Source organism: Setaria italica, chromosome VIII, assembly GCF_000263155.2.
Source record: "Setaria italica strain Yugu1 chromosome VIII, Setaria_italica_v2.0, whole genome shotgun sequence".
Lineage (NCBI taxonomy): Eukaryota > Viridiplantae > Streptophyta > Magnoliopsida > Poales > Poaceae > Setaria > Setaria italica.
Genome location: NC_028457.1, coordinates 30806032 through 30813725, shown reverse-complemented (window position 1 = coordinate 30813725; position 7694 = coordinate 30806032).

Genomic DNA, 7694 nt, shown 5'->3' with positions numbered 1-7694 from the left:
GCTCGACGGCGAGGTTCGGTGGAGCGCGCAGCCGAGATGCAGGTGGGCGGAGATGCGGCACGGCGACGGAGAAGAACGGTGGGGGCGCAGCACGGCGCGACTAGAGCAGGGTCGCGGAGGAGCTGCGCAGCAGGGATAGAGAAGAACGGCGAGGGCGCGGGCGTAGCGGCAGGGACGAGCAAAGCCATGGGTTGCGCGGCGGAGGGTAGAGATGTACGGGTCCAGAAAAGGGAGAAACGGATAGGATAAGGTAGAATTTTCTACCGGAGAAAAAAACAACCATGACGCGGAATACCCAGTCCTGCTCCCTGAGGTGGTGCCCGTCGAGGAGCGCGTGGAGCTCGGCGGGCGGGAACGCCGGCACGGGCTCGGTCGACTCCGGCAGCGCGTACCTAAGGCATGGGGAAGGACCCTGCAGCGCGGCCGTGGCGGCGAGGGGCGGAGGTTTGGGGAGCACGCCGGCGAGGGGGGTTCTGGGCATTGTTTAGTGCTAACAGAAAGCCGTGCCGCGTTCGGTGACGATGACGTGCTGTTATTATACTCTATACCGATTGATGCTAACTGGCACAGCGATCCGTGCTCAGCAATTAAACACACGGTCTTTTGACCGGACCATCATTGAGGCGTTCGTGATTAGCCGTGCCGTAGATGAGCTGACGTGTGAAAGTGAACCGTGCAATGCTCGCGAGCAGGGGAAGCAAGAAGCTTGCAAGCTATCGAGACTCGCACAACAATGAAGAGCCTCCCCTGTTTTTTGTTTTTCAAAACAGAAAAAGCGGTGGCCATCCCGGAGAGAAAAATTTTCCAATCTATGATCACCTATAATTTTCCTATACCTTATATTAGTACCACCTTGCCATCCGAAGCAGCGCCGCACCATCTTAAATGTTCATCCTCGCGAGCCATCCTCGCCGAGCTCGGTTGCACGGGCTTGTAACCCAAGTGGGGGCATTAAGGTGGTGTGGATATTTGGTGCGGACTCTGGGCTCAGGTCTATGGTGTGCCCTTGCTAGCCCTGCCCGTTCCAAGTTGTAGTGGCTTGTGCAGCCTAAGTGAAAGCTCGGGCTTCACTGGACCTGAAGTGGGGGCTTCACTGGACCTGAAGTGGCAGGAACAACGTGAGGCTGGCTTCGGATAAGGAGAAATGTGGTGCGCTACACGACACGATAAAAAACATCGCACGCCAAGTAATGTCGTTTCGCCGTAGCAACGCACGGGCACTTTTACTAATAAATATAAAGGGATTTCGGCCGATTGAGGACAACAGAACCCAATCGAATCTATCAAATTCATCTTTTATCTTTTTTATCGTTCTCTTTAACCTACTTTTCCAACCTCATGTGCTGTTCTTCTCCTGTCTCCGTGGCATGAGGAGGCGTCCTAGCTGGCCTGCCGAGTCTAGGGCAAACCAAGGTGTGCCTGCTCCGACAGGGTCCCTCCAGGGTGGGCGTTCGTTGGATCCTCGTCAGGCTCCCCGATGAGACCGTTCTGACTGGCCTGCCATATCGGTCTGACCGGCCTTCGCATCGACGCAGCAAGGAGGGTCTTTGCGGGCTGCACATTCGAGTGTTATTCGTGTGTTGGCTTCAAAAAAGTGTCAACAGTATCATTTTTCTGAGTCCTGATCCTGGTAGCTATTTTTTATTTGCTTTTTTGATGCTCTTGGTAGTTCAGGATTGAATTTGTAATCAAGTCTGGCGTAGTACATTTGGTGCCTTGACAAATCATACTAAAACTACTGTCTCATCAGTGAGAGGAGCTGGCAATTTAGTTATTAAACACTAAATCTACATCTAGTTACTGACCTCAATAAAGATGATTAATCCTTGAAATCACCTTTTTAGTTGTAGAGAACACCAAAGAACAAATAATCAGTTTCAAATGCAGGGTATACTACTATACTAGTTGAACAAGGACACCTCTATCTGAACTATTAATACATGAGTTTTTTCAATAGTCAAGGCCATTTGCACCATTGACAGTATGTGCCTATTGAAGGCATGTGGTCCATGAGTGCATTTTAGACTGGTAGTTTGCAACTAATTCCAGAAATTTAATCTTGCCCTAATTTGCTCTAGAATTTCTTGAACATAATTGTTTTGTATATAACATCAAGATTAACAATTAGAATGCACAGGAATGCTCCTATTGAAGATTTACAGGGAGTATTTAAGCTACCGGTTCAACAAAACAAAAATCTGAAGGGATCGGTAAGACCAGTAGTCCGATTTTGGCCGAAAATTTAAAATTGGCTAAATTTGAACTGAAATTTGAACTCTGCACGAATTCCACCTGAAAAATAACCAGTAATACCGGTATGACCATTTACCTGTCACCACTTATAGCACCGATTCCGGCGATTTTCAGCCGAAATTTCGAGCTCTGATTACAGGTTCCGTCTGCTACTATTTCAACCTTTCAATTCATTACAGGTGCTACTGTTGCCACAGTTTCGCAGGCTATTTTTAGCACCACGCCAGGCCCTGCTAGAAATCCTGTGATTCCATCAGGGGAAAATTCAGGTACATTGAAAAACTTTGTGCTAAGAGCACCAGCTGCTCCAGTCCTATATACTACGTTTGTTACTTGAGAATCTCTGCTAGAAACTGCTGTATCTCATTATTGTAAATGCAGGTAAATTGGCAAGCCATTATCTCATTATTAATATTCAAATTAGGTTTGAATATAAATTCTTGGATTTTTAGTTTAGGAATTATTTTGGAAGGATTATTTCCTAAGATTTTGGAGATTCAAACGATTTGGTTAAAGGTTTTGGCATACATGGAGTTAAGGGCTTGGACAGTAATTTGGATTAATGTTCAATGGAAACCTTAAGTAGGGTTCTTGACAAAGTTAATATTTGAATAGAATTCAAATATTATTCCTAAGAAAGGTTCATCGAGAAAATGTTCCTAAGGTTGGAAGAAAAGATGGTTGAAAAATTCCTAGAGCAACCAAATGCAACACATATGTTTGGATTTCATGCATGATTTATTTGTAAAAAGATTTTGGATGTTTGGGGAAAAGAAAGTATGTTTAATTTAAAGAAAAATTTAAAAGCAGGGATGTTACAAATTCGAACCTATGACCTCAAGCGTAATGCAACCCCTCCTTACCACTACTCCACACAATCATTTATGACTAAAAGAACGGATGCTATTCTTTTATATTAACTTTTAAAATCTTATATTTAATATTTGAATGTCAAAATGATCTCAAATGAAAAAAAAATCAACTACAAAGTTGTAGATCTCGTCAAGTACTACAGCTTTGATGCTGACCTTGTTTCCATTTAATACCATTTATTAGGTCCGAGAGCGTTTTTTTACTGAGGGCGAACCGGGAAGTTCACAACCAATTTTTATATAATTTTCTATTCCACACTTGTTTAATTTGCTGCCATAGGGAGTCGAACTAGGTCTACTAGATGCTACTTAGGTGTTGTAATCGTTAGGCTATACGCCCTTTCACACGTCCGAGAACTTATATAAAATATTTGGGCATCTAAACAATCTCAAATGAGAAAAAAATGAACTATAAAGTTTTAGATCTCGTGGAACACTATAATTTTGATATAAAATTTATCTTCATTCGACTTCATATGAAAAGTTTATAAATTTTTCCATGTGATCGACTTGTATTACGGACCGGCGGTGAAAATAGTCACCTATCACCTCATAGCCTTAACCCTGCATAGCACAACCCAAGCCTAATGTTATTGATGCAAATAAACGTTACAGACTGTTGCCACGTGGAACAAATATCCATCATGGATTGGAACAAATACCAAATTATTAGATCAGTAGATAACTAAAATAAAATATGGTCAATAAAAAATATCTGTTCATGCTACTATGAGAAACAAATATCAAAAGACGAAGCTTTATTTATGCTACATATGTCGCTGATTTCAGCATTAGAAACATGCATAGAGATACTGATTTTTATGTCTTCATCATGCCTTAGTGCTGGTCGTGAATAATTGAAGTTTGGTTATATTGTTTCCTTGCTTCCTATAACAATATCTTGACTATATATGTATTGCCTTGCTTCCTAAAATTTTGGTTGAGAGTCAATGTTGAGAAGTAGTTTTAGTACATGGACTGTTTAGTTCATTTCTCGTATACCTAAAATCATTTCCTTGTTCCTAAAGCCTCATGTATTTTTTTTAAAAAAAGTCATTTACCCTCTTATATTCATGTTTTGCATTTCCCTCATTAGACATTTCACAAAAATCCAAAAACAGTTTCTATCCTAGCACAACTTTGTAAAAATGTTTGTGCCTCTTTTGATAGGTTGGGTAACACAACTCTCTATTGTCCCTCGCAAATTTCTTCTAATCTTTTTATGGACGGGGGCAGCCAGTTGGAAGAAATTAACAACAATATAGATGAAAACAATATAGATGAAGTCATGTCAATGTATCTATCTTAGTTTTATTCTAATCAAACTCTCATATCTTTTATATTAGTCTTTGCCAAATTTATTTACATTAATGTTTCAAGGGGTTTTCTTAGCAAAAAACATACTAATGTATTAAGAGAAAAATGTTGTGTTGAGATATAGTACGTCATCCTTCTCTATTTCTAATGGCTATGGGAATTAAAAGTTCAATTGCACTCTTCCAGTTGTGTTGGTAGCAAGAGTAGGAGTTGTTTGGAATTCCTGCCTTCCAGCAGTCTCAGCAAATTGGTTAACCGAAATCTTTATGCTTCCAAGAGCAGCATTAATTTTCTGCTGCACATCAGCCTTAATATCATTGTTTGAAATCAGACAGAGATCATTAATCATGGAAATAACTTCATCTATACTCTGGTTGATACCCTTCAAGTTGTTGCCCCCACAGTTTGTTCCAATATCCGGTGCAATCTTAGTACACTGGACCTTTCTACACCCATTGTCATTGTTTCATCGATGGACCTCTCCAACCTGTCCTATCATTTTCTTTGAGCTCCACTTTCTGCTACTGCCTCATTAGTTTTTCCTGCTCCACAACTAAATGGTACACACCAACGACATGTGCAGTAAGATTCACACACTGATTACCACCTATATGCCTGGAAACAACATCCATGATGTTTTTCTTCTTTGGCATCCACCTCTTGCACAACATGCAACGAGCGACCAATACTCCTTTTGTTACCTCCTCTACTTTTATTCGGAACATGAAGCACCAACCCAGGCTAGCATTATTCCTCTGCTCGAAACTAGATTGATAGGAAGAAAATAAGACTACACATCATCTCAATTAATACATATCTATACGTATAAATATCTTGGAAATAAGAAAATGCATACCTAAGTGCATCTAGAGCATAGAATCTTATATAATCAGTGATGGCAATTGCTGCTCCATCATTTGATAATGGTTTATTTATCGTAATTACACGTAGAAAGAAATTAGAGCAATGCTAATAAAGTCAATGGTCTGATTTAGGTATATTAGTATAAAAATGTGCAAATATCTTACTGTTGCTTGGAGAGTCTGTCTATAATCAAATTGATTTATCCTGCAAGGCGTTTGCAAATTCACTCCTTGAGGTGCCTAGAGGTATGATGTTCTCCTGTGCAAATGCAATCAGTGCCTTCTCACCTTGACTAGCATCATTGAGAATATTCACTAGTTGTCCTTTGCAACAATGGATGAGAAGCCCAACATGCTCCTGGATTATGTCTTTCCCATGAGCTTGGGGCACATATTTTCTCAAATATCCCATGGCCCAGCCTATTTCTATGTTGTCCCAACGCATGCTACCATCTCCCCTCCGTGAATTTCAGCAAGCAGTGTCTAAACTCCCTCATTCCCTTCTCCTCCGCACCCTACCGTCAGCGCAGAGAACCACCATCCATGGAGGCCGCCATGGCACTCGAAGCCTAGCGCGCGGCGCTGGCGGTGGTGGCCCTTCAAGGTGACGTTGGGGTACCCAGGTGTTGGGGTGCGCCTTAGGAGGCCTAAGGCTAGGGACCCCCTTGTGTGTAAAAGAGGCCCGAAATGAGGTCTAAGGGCTTGTTTGTGAGGGTTAGGGACTCAGTTGTAACATCAGAGATCTCTTTGTAAAATTTAGGAACCTATCTGTAATATTAGACCCTACCAATGGAATTAATATAAACAGTCATTTCCTCCTCCCTATAAATAGAGCTCTAGGGCTTGGAGGAGGGGACTTTTAGCCATTTGTTCGTTTGGTTAGCTTGTTCAATTGACTTGTTTCCTCCCTTCTCCCTTTCTCTATCATCTGTTCGGGGTTCCAAATTCCAACACCAGACCTGGCGCCTACCTCCTTCTCTCTTCCCATCTGTGGCTCTCCTCGCGTGCCGTCGCGATTCTCAGTGTTCTCGCTGTTGGTGTGAGTGGGGAGCAACGTAGCCCCATGAACGGCGAAGCGTGGCCGCGGACACATGTAGCAGCTGCCACGCCACCACGACGAAGCCCGCCAGGTGCTTTGCCAGCTCCATCCTCCTCCTGCAACAGGCCACAAACCCAGGAACGGTAGCAATGACTAGCGCTCCATCATGTACGGTGGCGGCCTCCATGACTAGCGCGCGGTTCCAGCCCACGGGGCATGCGTGCATGACTATGCACATCACGGACCGCATCACGCCGACGGGATGCTCCCGTTCGACTCAGTTGCAAACGCACAGATGTTGAGAAAAGAAGTTCTGTCGGATCAGGCTATTCTATCAACCAGCCACCATTAATTAATACAAAAATAGGTGTGCCATAATATTCTTTTTAGGAAAAGGATAAGGTGTAGCATCACATAACTTGTGCCATTGATCATCATCCTGGCAAAAAAGAATTTGTGCCATGCATTCCACGTGGAGGATGCAATCTTGCGAGGGAAGTGCGCATGGGCGGGATTAAAATGCTTTAAAGAAAAACTTGTACGGAGGAATCCAAAATGGAGACTAGCTAGATCGGGGTATATAAGCAAGGTAATAACGGAATAGGAATTTTTCGAAAAAGAATAATAACCGTCATGTAAATGTAACTCCAAACGGTGGTGGCCTCTTGCTGCCGGTTTGGCCGTGTGCGCACAGGCGTGACGAAAACGGTCACACCGGCCACCGGAGACAAAAACGTAGATGCTGGACCGAACAAGTGAAAATGGCCTTCGGACGCGTGTTCAGCCATGAAACGTGTGTTATAGGTCGTGGGAGCCCGAAAAAAGCGACACCAGCCACCGGGGACGAAAACGTGGGGATGGACCGAAGATGTGAAAATGGCCTCCGGACATGTGTTCGTCAATGAAACCGTGGGTTATAGGTCACTGGAGGCCGAAAACAGCCACACCGGCCACCGGGGATGAAAACGTGGGGATGGATCGAAGACGTGAAAATGGCCTCCGAACGCGTCTTCGGCAATGAAAACGGAGGTTATAGGTCACAGGAGCCCGGAAACGGCCACACCGCCCACTGGGGATGAAATCATGGGGGATGGACCAAAGACGTGAAAATGATCTCCGGACGTGTGTTTCGGCCATGAAAACGGGTGCCATAGTACACGTTTTCATGGCCGAAAACGTGTCCAGAGGCTATTTTCAAGTGTTCGGTCCGACACCCACATTTTCGTTCCCGGTGGCCGGTGTAGCCATTTTTGGCCTTTCATGACCTATAGCACACGTTTTCAAGGCCGAACACGCATCCGAAGGTCATTTCACATCTTCGGTCCAGCCCCCACAATTTTGTCCCCGGTG